The sequence below is a fragment of the Meriones unguiculatus genome, chromosome 2 (assembly GCF_030254825.1).
Source record: "Meriones unguiculatus strain TT.TT164.6M chromosome 2, Bangor_MerUng_6.1, whole genome shotgun sequence".
NCBI lineage: Eukaryota > Metazoa > Chordata > Mammalia > Rodentia > Muridae > Meriones > Meriones unguiculatus.
In genome coordinates, this window is record NC_083350.1 from 167587865 (window position 1) to 167603552 (window position 15688).

The 15688-nt window shown below is 40.3% G+C and overlaps 1 pseudogene; it reads right to left on the minus strand.

Annotated features, from left to right (window-relative positions):
• The window catches only part of LOC110560307 (serine/arginine-rich splicing factor 10-like), a 36392-nt pseudogene extending 20704 nt beyond the window's left edge, over positions 1-15688 (minus strand).

Genomic DNA, 15688 nt, shown 5'->3' on the forward strand with positions numbered 1-15688 from the left:
TATCTGTCTCTATATTATGTGTGTGACTGTCTAGCCAACATGCATACATGTGCACCAGGTACATTCCTTTATGCACAGAGACCAAGAGAGAGTATCAGACCCCCTAGAACTAGTTATAGATGGTTCTGTGTTGTCATGTGAGTGCTCGTTACCAAACCCAGATCCTCATCAAGGACAGAAAGTGACCTTAATTAATGAGATACTTACAAAGCCAGACAATTTTGTTTTTTGAGACAGGGTCTCATGGAACCCAAACCTCAAATCTGTGACGTGGTCAAGGATGACCTTGAATTTCTGATCTTCCTATCTCAAGCCCCTGAATATTGAGATTACAGATACGTGTCACATCTGCTTTATCCCATGTGGGATATCAAAGTTAAGGCTTCATTTCATGATAGACAAGCACCCTAACAAATGAGCTATATCCCTAGCCTCAAAATGCAATTTTAAGACTAAGAGATTATAAGAAAACCAGCATGGTAATTTCCCATTTTAAAATGTCAGTGCCCAAGAACAATCTTGAAAAAAAGAAAAATGTCACAAAAATTTCACAAGGCCATTTTGAGAAACCTGTAAGGGAAAGAAATTAATCAATGTGTTTTACTTGTAATTAATATCACCAAGCTCCACTGAGCTACTTCTCTCTCAGAGACAAGTTTTGTTAAATATTTACTGCCCAGCAGTTTACCTAACAGCTCACAAAGTAACCATAACTCCAGTTCTAGGAGGTCTGATACCTTCTCCTGGCCTCTCTGAGTACCAGAAATACACATGGTGCTTATGTATTCATGTAGGCAAGACACTGATACACATAGAACAAAGATAAGTGTTTTATTTGCCTCCGTTCATGTACATGGTATGTATGTATACACTCAGACATACATGCATACACATAAAATAAACAAGTGTATAAAAAAGTAAATAAGAAAATTCTCACATTCTATCTCCCATAGCAAGAAGTAAAAGGTATGTCATATGCAAAAAAGGAGATCATTTGGAAGTTTACAGATACCCCGGGGAGAGCAGGAGAGTAGGCCCTGCACCTCGCCTGGGTCACACAATAGAGCTGGCCCTGGCGGAGGGGACACAGATGAGCCACCCGAAGGCGAGAGCTGGTGAGAGCTGGCTTGGAGGGCATGAGAGTGGGAGAGCTAATCCTGCCTCCTCATTGGCAGTAGCAGGAGCTGACCCTGCACCTTCTTTGGGAAACAGCAGTGGAGCTGGCCCTGATGGTGAAGGCCAGAGGTGAAGGCCAGAGGGAGGACAAGGGCATGTACATGGGAGAGCCCTTAGCAGGCCGCAGCACGTGGGAGAGTGGCTCCCACACCTTGGGTGTGCAGCAGAGCTGCCACTGGAGGCGCAGACGTGGGTGGGTCAGCCCCAAGGGCATGACAGCCAGAGCTGACCCTGCTCCCTGCCAATGGCAGCATTTGAGTGGCCTACCCAAATCAGGGCTGGAGGGCTCGCACTGGCCGTGTGGATAAAGAAGAGCCAGCACACTGAGTAGCTCAGCTACTACCCAGGTGCAGATAGGGGCTCTGTGTTGGCCTACCCCAAAATTTATATCATCTACGAACAGTTGAGGCTCGTGAAAGAACCAGTCCTGTTGATCCAAAGCTGCAGTATCTCCATGACACAGGGCAACAACAGGATAACTGGGAGGGTTCCCGATGAGGATCCGATATTGATGGCGTCACAGAGGAATGACTCATTGCAATGAACATATAAGTGAAGATGTGTGGACAGAGGGATAGACTGTTGGTGGTTTTTGTTTTGTTTTGATTTGGGTTTTGTTTGTGTGTGTATCTTATTTTGAGTGGAAGGTTGCAAGGGAGACAGGTGGACATAGGAGGGAATGAGCGGGCCTGGGGTGCATGATGTAAAACTCACAAAGAATCAATAAAAAGTTTTGTTTTGTTTTGTTTTTTTTTTTTAAAGGAAGTTTCCAGATACAAGAAATATACTCTAAGGCGTATTTTTTTTCAAGGATCAGATCCTAAAGCAAAAAAGAAACAAAAATAAATTAATTAGAAAAGAGATATCTTTGAAAAGACCTCTGTGGCCTTAACGCCTAATTGTAAATGCCAGTCACGGTGGGATATGAGGAGACATGGTGAATGGAAGCCATTGTTCCAGTTTCCTCTCACCAAGCATGCCGCCTTTGCTGAGGCAGCACGTAACCCTTGAGCACCTCCAGTACTCCTCTGAAGGCTCTTGAACCTCCTCTCTGTAAAGGCTACATTTCCATCTGGGGCCAGAACAATCCCCTTGTCCTTGAAGTTGCAGGAGGGGAGTGCTGATGGTTGAAAGTGAGCAGGTTATCACAGTTTTGGATACCGTTTGATTCCTGTCATACTTCCTAAGAATGTTGCCCAAGGACACAGTGGCAATGACTCGTTAAAGGAAGCTGCTGTAAAGAAGCAGGGTGAGACTGTCCTGCCCATTACTCTGGCACAAAGCTCAGGGAGCTAGACAAACCAAAGGTTAGGGAAAGATGATTTGGCATGACTCAGGTGGAAGGAAGCTGACAGAAAGGAAATCCCCTAGCTTGTTTGGCTAGGTCAGCAGTCTAGATCTAGGCTGGAAGCAAGAAAGAGTGCAATGGGTTGGGGTAACCCTCCTCTGACTCAGTCTTTTATCACCCCCTCAGCATTTTCTTGAATCTCCCCTTGAGCAAATAAAAGAGTTTTGCAATGACACTATATTTAAATTTTATGTTTCTACTGATCAAATTCTCTCCTTATCTGTTTTTTGTTTTCTTTCCATTCTTGAAATGCCTCTAGTCACAATACAAAATGCCAGGATGTAAAACAAAGGAACAACTGCTGCAGTCTATCCCTCTTTAAATCCCAGGTATTCATCCATGTGAGACAGCTTCTAAGTGATTAGCTACTTAGGAAAGTTGGATGAAGGGGAACAGACAAAGCTTTCCAAAGCATGAGGAACCTGAAAATCATTGTCATCAATTCCTCACATTTATAGATTCGTAGATGACAATGAAGGCCTAAAGAGGAATCATTATTTGCAAGAGGAGGGTTGTAATTAGATTTTAGTGGTCTGATTGCTAATCTTAGTGTTTAAATTTTTTTTAATCTAATCTCGAAGATGCTACAGAAATTGTGGGGCACAGACTTTTCCAACTGTTCACATTGTGATGCAAAAGCTCATATTTTTGGAATTCAAACCAGTTAAAATGTATCTGTCCCCGAGTTTAAATGGAAGAAAAAGACCATGCCATTCACCTCAGGTTGAAACTACAACATTTAGCCTCGTGTTTCTTCCTCAGAGTCTCATGGAGCTTTGCTCTAAAACAATTTACAAGCCACCGATGTTTCCTGGTGTTCTCATTTAATTAATGAGAATGCTGGGGCCCATTGAGGTGAAGTGAGGGTCTACTCTTGAGGACACAGGAAATTAGAAGCCAGATAAGTCACTCCATGTGCCTTGATAATTTAAAACTTCAGAACCAAGAGGAGTTCTGTATTCAAAGCCTGGAGCTCAAAGAAATGGGGGAGGGGCAGGGGCTATGATTTGTGTGTTTCCTCAAGGAGAAGCATACAGACAGCACCTTAGGGGAGGTAGCAGGACACAGTATCCCAGGGCTCTAAGTGCTAAACTCAAACTCAAAGTCCTCAGATCAGATTTCTCACAGAGTGTGCATGCAGTTGAAGCATGAACCTCTGAGCTGGGGCTATAGACACCGCCCCACCCCACCCCCCTTTTACGTCATTTTATGAGTTTTAAATTGTATACTGTAAAGGCCATGAAATACATATGAGCTCTAAGTAGTTCATCATTCGAAAATGGCCAGACTTCATTTATAGAACCTGGAGACTGTGTTTGTGATGATCTGGTTTTCATTATATGCATATCTGAAATTCACTTTCCAGGTTATTGGAGAGGGCAGCCGTAACTCCACTGAACACTGGAGACAGAGACACTTTGTGTTAAAATACTGCCATACAGGAAAAACAACTACCATTCTACAGCATGCAGGGAAGCTCAGTAGAAGCAATAAGGGTTCATTTATCAAAGAACAGCAGTGAGCGATCTAAGGGCACCAGGTAGACCAGCTGATGCTCCAGATGTTCTGACAAATTTAAATAATCATAGGCTGGTGACGCTCCCTTTTTCCTTTGGCACATCTTGTTCTACAGCGCTGCTCCAGATCAAAGGATACAACCCTTTAGTCAGACCTCACCGGAATGGAGCAAGCTTCTTATTCACCTCAGAGCTGGAATGAGAACAGCAGCTTTTCTGTGAGCTGTGATACTCAAATGCAGTTCTGCCATCTCAGAACAGTGACTTTCCTTTATATTAAGGTCAGGTCACCGTTGTCTCTGGAGTTCAACAAGGGCCAAGTCAGTGTGTAGCTCCCATGGGCATGTGTGACAATACATCATCACCCAAAACTGGAGTCTCTGGAGACATGAGCCTCTCTTGGGTATCTCTAGCATACCCCCCACTCCACCCCCCAAAACTAGAGATCTCTGTTGAGGAAGCAACTTTATGAGGAGGGTGTGGGCAATAGCCAGAGAGACTATTGTGTCAACTTACCTTTTGGGTTAGAAATGCACATAGATCCCATGGACGACAGCTGTTCTGAATTGATTGTTACTGAGTAAGAACTAAACATTTCTGATTTTGTTATGAAAGGCCCTGGAACGGTACTTAGTTGTGACCCTCCCAGCCCCAGGGGATCGTTGCCAAAATCAGTCTAGGGGGGCAAATGGAACAGGGAGAGAGAGAGAGAGAGTTAGGAAGTCCCACAAGTATGGAGGGAAATGATGACACTCTGGGCTCAGCTTCAGAGAGTCGGATCAATTTTATTTGGAGTGAAGGAGGGTTATAGAACTTTGGGAAAGTGATAGGAATATCCAGGGTGGACAGAGCTCATTTCAAGTACTGGGATACCTTATTAACACTGAGAGGTATTTCAGGAACCCCAGGTGCTTGCTGAAGGGGTTCTTATAAGGAAGAAAGGGGTTGGACCTGTAATTTCCCTAGGGGCTATGTGACTTTCCCCAAGGTAGAGGGTGTGGGATCTGGACTACGGCAAGCCAAGAAGAGGAAGTCTAGCAGACAAAGGGAGCCCTCCATTTTGCACCTAGCTCAGGGATTTCAGGTAATGGTGGACTTCAGCCTTAGCAGCAGGGTTTCCAGACACAGTTGATCTAGCAGAGATGTAAGCAGGCAAAGTAAGTAAATAAAATAAATAAATAAATAAATTTTGTGAGTATGGTAATACAAAGTCAATTACCTCTAAATAAATTGGAGAAATGTGTGAACAAAAGAGAAGAAGGTGTAAGGAGTGAATGGCTCGACAAAAGGGGAAGTCATGGTATTGGGAAGGAAACCTGAGGTCTATTTCCTCCTCCCTGGATGCCTGCCTCTGACTCACAAGGGAAACCACAGTGAAATGAGCCCTTTTCTGAATGGGCCTGATATCATTAGACTGAGAAGGTCAGACCAAGCCCTTCCATTTTGCTCTCATTGTGTGTGTGTGTGTGTGTGTGTGTGTGTGTGTGTAGGACTGGGTGCTGTGTGTGTGATTTGCAATCTTGTTACTGCTATAATGCATTGAGCTTTAATAAGAAATGGGCTTCTCCAAAGACTCATGACCAAACCTTTGGCAGAGTACAGGGAATCATAAGAAAGAAGGGGAGTTAGTCTGATGGGGAAAGGATAGGAGCTCCACAAGGACCAAATATATCTGGGCACAGGGTCTTTTCTGAGACTGACATTCAACCAAGGACCATGTATGGATATAACCTAGAACCTCCACTCAGATGTAGCCTGTGGTAGCTCAGTAACCAATTGGTTTCCCAAAGTGAGGGGAACAAGGACTATTTCTAACAGGAACTCAATGACTGGCTCTTTGGTCTCCCCACCCCCGAAGGGAGGAGCAGTCCTGTTAGGCCACAGAGGAGGGCTTTGCAGCCAGTCCTGAAGATACCTGATAAAACAGGATCAGATGAATGGGGAGGAGGTCCCCCCCATCAGTGGACTTGGAAAGGGGTATGGTGGAGATGAGGGAAGGAGGGAGGGACTGGGAGGGAATGAGGGATCGGGACACGGCTGGGATACAGTTAATAAAATGTAACTGATAAAAAAAAATAATAATAAAATAAAAAAAAGGTAAAGAAGAAATGGGCTTCTCTCATTTTCCATAACTATAAAGATGGATATATAATTAAGAAGTTTTAATCTGAAATTATAATCAATTTACTTATTCTATACTTATTCAGAAAACATTTATTAATCTTTTCTTAGTTTAACCAGGTCCTTAGAGATCTGACATAAATGTAAGTTGCCAATTAAGTAAGTAAAAAGTATGGATTTCATGAGTTCTGATCATACAAAGTAGATGTGCGAAAAAGCCTCCATTATGGGTGTCCTAGATAGCCTCATGTCTGTTGCTGTGACAAAATAAGCTAACAAAAAGCTCGTAAGGGAGAAAGGGCTTACTTTAACTCATGATTTAGGCTCATCATTACAGGAAAGTGATGGTGGCGGTAACTTGAAATAGTCACAGTGTATCCACAGTTAAGAGCAGAGAGAAATGAATGCAATCAGTCTCCTCTCTACACTGAACCCAAACACAGAAGAAGGTAGCATTCATAATGGGAAGGCTGCCCCACCTCAATTAGAGCAACCGAGACAGTGCCTCACAGACATGTTCACAGGCTAACGTGATCTACACAGTCCTTCACTGAGACTTGCTTCCCAGGTGGTTATAGACTGCAGGAAGGTGACAATTGAAACTATATATCACAAGGAACTACGTCTTTCCTATGGAGAGTCACATTGACCATATGTGGGCAAATCCTTTTTGAAATGATTCGATCTAACTCTTCTATCCTAAGAACAGCCACAGATGGCCATACATACCTGTCATTTCAGAACTGGGGAGGTGAGACAGGGAGATCCTGAGTCCTAGCCCCACAGGAACTACAAATAGAGTCTTATTAAGAAATAATTTAATGGACTGCAGAGATGGCTCAGCAGTTAAGAACACTGGATGTTCTTGCAAAGGTCCTGAGTTCAATTCCTGGCAACCACATGGTGGCTCACAACCATCTATAACATGATTTGATGCCCTCTTCTGGCATGCAGGTGTATATGCAGATAGAGCACTCATATACATGAAATAAACAAATTTGTTTTTTAAAAAGAAGTAATTTAAGCCACTAGATGTTAATACTTATGTTAGTAAACTTTAAATGTCTAATAATTTAAACTTTAAATGTCTAATAATTTTTACATCATCCTTAAATATTCCTCATCTATTTTAACTTATACAAAATTTTAAAACCATTCCTACCTTGTGGACTATACAACGTAGCTGGCAGTAATATCTGGACTATAATTGTCTCTTCAGTCAACTCCTGGCTCTGTGGCTCAGGGACAAACCCTTGCAGGTTATTTGAAGACAGTTTGTCACTGCATTTCTGCTTGGCCCAAACATCTGGGTTAGGGGGTATAGCTCAGTGGTAGAGCATATGGTTTGATCTGTTAAGGTTCTGGGTTTAATCCCTAGCACACACATACACACAAAAGATGAAAGATTCATGAATGAGGAATTCAATTTATATTAAGTACTAAGAAAAAGGGACAGAAAGAGAGAGAGGGAGAGAGAGAAGCCTCAGGACTCCATGGCACATATGGTTTTCTATAAAGGTTTGCCAAGAAATAAAATATTTACTTTGGAAACCTGCAAAATACATGAATTATTGTACATGTGGGCATTGATGTCTGGCCATTAGGTGAAAAGGAAAGAATGGCACAAATGGGACATAAATAATCTTTTAGCAAAATGTCAGATTCTCTCACAGTCATTGTCTCTGTAGAATAAGTTGATTTTCCTCCTTCTGTACAGTGACTTGGCAGAATAAAAAGAGAATCATGTAACGTCTTTCTGTTGATTAAAATGAATTATCCTGTGGAAATGGTAGCATTATTCACTGAATGATTTAACCATATGTCTGTGTCATTGAGAATGTTACCATATGTTTGCCAACCAAATGTCATAATTCATTTGGGTGGGATTCGAGCAGTGAAGTCATAAGTAAAGATGAATAAAACATTTTTATTTATATATACATTTAAAGTCTATTCTTTTAGCTTTTTCCTTACATTTGCAATGGGGTTGCTTTTGCTGCCACAGACTTGTAAAGTGGCCATCTGGGCAGTGTGATTGGAGAGCATCCATAAAAATGACTGATGAAAAGAAATATCCAAATACTGCTTTGTATACTGGCTTTTGTGAACTCCTGCTTCATGATCTCAAAGCTTGAAATGAAAAAAAAAATAGAAGAAAGAAAAAACGAAAGAAAGAAAGAAAGAAAGAAAGAAAGAAAGAAAGAAAGAAAGAAAGAAAAGGATTACCTGCAGAGTCACCTCATGTGGCAAAAACGATTACTTCTGCCTGTGTTTCAGAGCTGTGACAGAACTCCACATTTTACCCAGATGCTGTGAAAAGGAACATTTTCTTCATGCTAAAAAGATACTCGGAGAACACACCCATCTGTCTGCTGCAAGAACACGTACAAGCCCTTTGTTTATCAGAGGAATCTGAAGTGTTGGTGAGAACTAAAATATGCCAAGAAAAAAAAAATCAAAGAAAATTATGACAAATAGAGTTTTAAGAGGTGTTTCTGATGCAAACTGAAAGTTGAGTTGTTTGACACGTAAAAGGCAACTCCCAGTATATTATACCAACACGTTAAAACAACCTGCTGGGAGGTGGCTAGGATGTTCCTCTTGTGTGGAAAGGAGAATGGTGAATATCATAAAACATTTGCTGTCTGCTTCACATTTTCCCTCATTAGGTAACATCTCAGGTTGCAGAGCAACTCACCGCTGGGGCCTTACACCAATGCATAGTTCAGTTTCGAGTGTCTCAGGTTTTATGATGTATTATTATCATTTTTAGATTCAATTAAATAATCATCTACATAAGACCAACAGGTAAAATAAATGACCAAAGTGTTTGCCCCAAATTTCACTTTTGTTAAAAATAACTTCAAAGAACTCTGTCATAATTGGAGAAGTTGAAAAGCTGTTATAAAGGGAGTCATTGCGATAGGAGATCTCTAAGAGGGAAGAGAATGGTTAATTTTTGTAAAAGAAATCTGCGTTGGCTCACTGGAGCCACAGCTGAGGGTACAGTAAATAGCATTTTAATAAAAAGGAATGCAATGTTTGAGACAGGAATGATTATTCTGATTCATTTCTCTAATTCATATTTTAAATAGTAAAATAACAGACTTGCAAAGAAATGCAATCACTATAAACACTCAACTTCAGAATTTTCCTGAAGCAGATATTTGTATGACTTCCCTCTTCCTGAGGAACAAGATAAAGCATGAGAAACACTCCCAAAGTCACCTGTCAGAGCTGAGATGGGTGCTGGCTTGAGTCCTCCTCTCAGTTCATGCTCTGTCTTTTCATTCGTGATCATTTTAAAAGAGTTTTTTTTTTTTTATGCACACAGGTGCTTTGCCTGCATGCATGTCTGTGTCCCATGTGCCTACAGTGCCCCCAAAGGACAGGTGATGGCATTAGATATATCTGGGCCCAGGGGGCTTTTATGAGACTGTTCCTCCAACCAAGGACCATGCATGGAGATAACCTAGAATCCCTGCTCGGATGTAGCCCATGGCAGCTCAGTATCCAAGTGGGTACCCTAGTAAGGGGAACAGGAACTATTTCTGACATGAACTCAATGGCTAGCTCTTTGACCTCCCCCCACCCTACCTGAGGGAGGAACAGCCTTGCTAGGCCACAGAGGAGGACTTTGCAGCCAGGCCTAAAGATACATGATAAAACAGGGTCATATGGACGTGGAGGAGGTCCTCCCCTATCAGTGGACTTGGAAAGGGGTAGGGGGAAGATGAGGGAGAGAGGGTTCGATTGGGTGGAAATGAGGGAGTGGGATACAAAGTTAATAAACTGTAACTAATATTAAAAAATTTTAATTAAAAAATTTCTTGGACATAGAGTTACAGACTGCTGTGAACCCGCTTGTGCGTACTGGGAATCCAATCCCAGTCTTCTGAAAGAATACCTAATGCTCTTAATTGCTGCATCATCTCATCATCCTCCACAGTCCTTTTTTTTAGCAGAGGGCCTCCATTTCATTTAGCTTGACCCACAGTGACTTACAGGCGCTAAGTCCAGACCTTTTTTTCCTCTTCATAAATAGCACTTAGAGTCTATAGGCTTGTCATGCTGGCCCTTTTCTTAGACAGCCTTTCCTGGCTGCTTAGTGGGCTATCTGTATTTTTGCACTATCTCTCTCTCTCTCTTTCTCTCTCTCAAGAGATAGATTTATCTATCTATTTATATCTATCTGTCTATCTTTCTATCTATCTATCTATCTATCTATCTATCTATCTATCTATCTATCTTTCTTCCTGCAGGTGTCAACATCCAAAATGACTGTCACTTTCGCTAGTATTTGTTTGCCGCTGTCTAGCTGCTATAGCTACATGTAGTGCAAACATGGCACCAAGTGTTGGGGAATCCATATCCTCAGCACCTCTGGTATCTTGGAAGCTTGTCCCTCCAAAGTCATTGATTTCTTCTCCCTGTGGGAACTGTGACAATTTCAAGATATTTTCTCTGAAATAAACCCTGCATTTAACTGACATCTCCCTTTGAGGATTTCTGCTGTCCTTTGATCGCTCTTCTAAGCCTGAGTCACGTTTTCCCAAAGGTGACTTGGACCTTTATAGAACTGTGCAGGGCTTCTTAAACTTTGCTACATTTTCAAACCTTTTTGTCTGGGAAATTTCTATGCAATTTGGGATATATAAGGAATATAAAATGGATATGCAAATCAAACATTTACTGATAATCAAAACATAAATTTATCTTAAAATAGTTTTGCTATACATATAATTTACCATTTGTTCAAGATGAAAGAAAAATTCCATACTAATAAGATGAATGTGCTGGGTTTATTTTTTACATAAAGAATTAAATCTTGGCAGAACTGCAGTATCTTTGATACTGCAGGACACAGAGTGTCTTCAATGTTTTATTGAGTTGATTCATATTTATTTTATGATCATCAATGCTGAGAACACAGTTTTAAAAAAAAGTACATCTTACAAAATGGCAGGAATATGTTTAGTTAAGTTGCTGGAACTTCCATGCTAATCCCAAGCCAAAATTCATTTAACAATATTTTATGAATCTCAATTCAGCAACTCAGACAGCAGTTTTGAAAATCAAGCATTCTGATGCAATACAACCCCAAACTACATAAATTCCTACTTACGTGCAGAAGAATGGTGGTCGGGAAATACCAGAAACATTTCTTCCATACTTTAACTGTAATGTTTCTATAGGAAGGGAAATTTTTGAATGTTCAGAAAAAGCTCTGGAACTCATACGATCATCTTGCCCCGAGCAGAGGTGTTTCTGTCTGTGTCTATTTGCATCATTTAACTCGAAGAAGGCCTGCAGAAGGCAAAAGGCGCCGCTCTTCACAAGCAAGTTTGGAGTGAAGCTGTGGAATACAACAGAGAGGCTCCAAGAACACTTTAAGGAAAAAATGCTGGTCTGAGATCCTATCGGCAAAAATAACCCTGTTTTTCCCATAACTTGCAGAGTTGAGAATAAGACCTGTCCCAGATATACTGGGACACAACTTGGGGAAAGTGAGCGGCAGATTTCTTTTAAGCCTGTTAGAGAAAACAGACAGAAGCCTGGGTGCGTTCTGACAAAGAGAGCAGAAATGTGTGGGGAATGCAGAAGTCATGACCAGCGCTTTGAATGGTGCTGACATATCAAAGAGCACAGTTAACCACAAAGAGGGACATCATTTCTGGAGAGCGACAGGACCGTTGGGAAGAATTCGCCTAAAGCTCTTGACAACTAGCTGATTATACAAGTGGGCAGCCATGTTCAGCTGCCCAAAGGTCATGAACTTGAATGTGCAGACAGTTAACAATCTCAAACAGGCTGGGCCAAGGACTTTTTCAATGAGGCAACTTCTGGGCAATTTTTGATTCTCATAACAACAGAAAAATAGATAAGAAATTCCCATGAAGACATAATTAAGTAAGAAGGAAAGTACTCACCAAGCCGGTAGTTAGGGCTCTTAAATTAATCCTTTTTTTGTAGAATAGTTAAGAGTCTAAATTGAGCTTTAAGTTAAGGCAGTCATGAGCTACCTAGCCTTGTACAAAATAAATCTACAAAGACAATAAACTATCAACCAAAATATTAAGGAATATTTTAAGCGATTTGTTCTATTTTTTCCACTTTTTAAGTACCTTGAACATTTTTACGACAAGGATACACTACTTACATAGTGAAAGAGTATATAAATGATGTTCTTACTGTGACAATACCTCAGATATCATTAACACTTTGTAGACAATAACAAAAAATGCTACCAAAAATGATTGAAAGTTTAGTCAGACTTCATTGAAATTTAGCATCCATTTGACAGAAAGAAATCAAAAGATCACATAGTGACAACTTTCTTGAACTCATTTAATTTTCTATTTGTGTTGGGATTTTGATTACAGGGCCACAAATGTACTTCTACTAAGGGTGCAGACACATAGGAGATGTGAAGTTTATTGTATACTTACGTGTTTGTTCGTGTTGCAAACAAACCTCCAGAAATTTCAGTTGGTTTTTGATCTGACTTACTTGAAAGGAATTAGCAACATCTAAAATTTTTGAGACAGCGAATTGGCACCTTCAAAAATCCGTGCGCTCAGACTTAGTAACTGAGCATCTTTGCACCATGTGCTTCAGACTGCGGCAAGCAGCTTTGTTTCTTGTGGGACGCCGCACCCGCACCTGGCTGTGTCCCTTTCCATCGGGTGCACCGCCCTTTTTTACCAAAGCTGTGGTTGTCTGCATTGCTGCAGCTTTGGGGGTTTTCAACTCATCTTCCGGTCACTTGGCTTTTCCCTCTCATTCCAGAGGAAGGAAGCTTTCTCCTGTGATCCTCCTTTGTTGATTCCTCTCTCCATCTCAGAAGCTGTAGTTCCGTGGACATTCTATTACTCAGGTTTCCATTTCACCAACTTTCATCTGCATTTGAATAGCAAGGCTACACATAACCATAAACACACTAGAAGAAAACACCAGTTCATAAAAATGAGAGGTGGCTTCCAACCTGTGGCATAAAGTCCACAGGAAATCCATTAGGGAAGAGTCAAATTAAGAAAGGGAATATTTTTTAAAATTTGTAATTTAAAAGCCATTTAAAATCAAGAGCTAATCACAAATTAAAGAAATTATTTTTAAGGTATACATATATAAATGACAGTAAGGTATGTATATGACATTTAATATATGTATTATATATAAGATACATGCAATATACATATATGTATTACACGGCAAACATAATCTGTAATTAACAATTAAAAATAAATGTGAAAGAGGTAAAAAAATATAATAAGGCCTGGCTAATGCCTTTGACATTTGTCTAAGAATAGCAATATGAGCATTTATGAATTATATAAATTGAGTTCCATCTGTTGATATATACTCACTATTTGACTGGCATTTTCCCATTGACTATAGCCAAAAGTGTTACTACATCTATTGACAGGCTAATAGTTCGTTTTTATTTAAAGTCAGTCTGGCAACAAATAAGGGTTTTTCTCCCACTCCCTTCAATTCATGGTTTAGAAATCGAGAAATCATGGGCTTGCAAGCCAAATGCAGTCCACCACCTGTTTTCACAAAGGAAGTATTATTGGCAGTCCACCATGACCATTTATTTGCATACTGTGTAAAGAGGCTTGTATGCTAGATGAAACTTAGAAGTAGTAAAGAGATGGTATGGCCTGCAAAACCTGATATATTTATGATCTAGCCCTTTACAGAAAATGTTTGAAGCATTCACTTAGAATATGCAGCTTGCACAAAACCCACAGATATTTGCTCAGTTTTTCAGGGTTACTCCTTTTTCATTCCATAAAATTGTTTCTATACAATAATAAGATTTTTAGGGATAGACATCTCTTAACGGAAAAGTACTTGAAAAACATATTTTGTAGTCATATGACCTTATTAGAAATGTTGACTAAAATAACAGTGCTCATTTGGTACATAAGGCTATAAATATATTTTCTTATAAGCATCACTGACAAACCTTAAAACAACAGCTACCAGACCATTCCCTGCTTTCAAGTACAGACTTCCTAAGCTATGGCTCACAGATCTTTCATACAACCTCATGATTAGAAAATTATGTAATTCGTAGGAAAACAGAGTCCCCATTAGGCAGATTCTTTAAAGCAGACCCCATTGCTGGTGATAATTTACAAGTGAAACTTCCTTTCCCTAGCACAGGCCCTCATTGTCTGCCTCAGAACCACAGGCTGAAAGACTTGCTGGAGCCACTGCTGTGGAGGGCTGATAGGCTTCAATAGTGTCAGGGGAAGTGGTGTGCTCTCATCCCTGCAGGGGGAAGGGGGGGGCTCCTTTCATGTAGTGGTTTGTGAGGAAAAAGAAAGGGAGGAAAATTCTTTGTAATAGAGCTAAGCAATTTCTCCTATTTCTATATTTGGTTCTCTGGAACAGAACATTCTGAGGAGAGGAATCTTAAACAGACGGGGGTTTGAGATGGCTCTTTCAACCAAGAAAACCTAGATCAACTAAATTTCTCTAAAACCTTTCTTCCTCAAGCTTACTTTGTGCCTTCATCACCATCACAGGAAGTTGTGCTTGAGGAGGAACACAGGTCTGGCCCAGAGAAGAGGGTCTCTGGTGAACCTGAGAAGTGAGAAAAAAGGTCAGAACATTTACCTTTAGGAGAAAGGATTTTGACCTTGTTTTCTGAAATTGGCTAAAGAATTAACATATGCCAAGCCATTCAAAACGGGCGTATGATGGGATTGTTGCAAACCTACAGGGTCATTGTGCTGAATCAGCCTAGTCTCTAGGGGTATCTCAGCACAAGACAACTTGTTTATTGAGATGAGTGGATTTTATTCTCGATATTAACAAGTGTTATTTGTTGAGCTTACTATGCAATGCCAAAATGATAAAAAGAGACAAATGAGATAACAGCTGATTTGATTCTCCCTAATACATATATATTTATAGATTTGGTGGAGTTTGTATGATTGTCAGAGGTTGTTTCATTAAAAATTTTTCCTTGCACATTATTTTGGAGAATAATTGAAATAATCAAAAAGAGATCAGAGCACAAGTGACCCAGACAGGCATGCTCACTGCAGTAATAAAACCTAGCAGGACTCTGACTCACCTTAGTTATAAGTCTAAGATGTTCCTGATGGTCTTAAGATAACAGAGTTTCAAGATCTCATCAAGACTGGTCAAGAATTTGTTCTTACAAGATGACTGCTCATCTTACAAGATGAGGCAACATGAAATGTGTTGGCAAACCTAAGGGTTACACAAACAGTATGAAGCCATGACTGCCCAAGTTAGAACATATTTTCAGATGACCTTATTGTTGGTTATTTTTAAAGTATCTTTAATAAAACCCTAAACCAGCTAGGTGGTTCTATTTTCATAAATTCATTTATTTGACATGTATCTTTTGAGAACTCTGTAAAGTCATTAATCTTCCACTTTAAAATTATGATACAGTCATTACCAACTCTAAGCATTTTCAAAATGAGAATTTATCTAAAATGACTCGCTTACCTGCAGTTAGCTCTGGGAAATCTGTGAACAT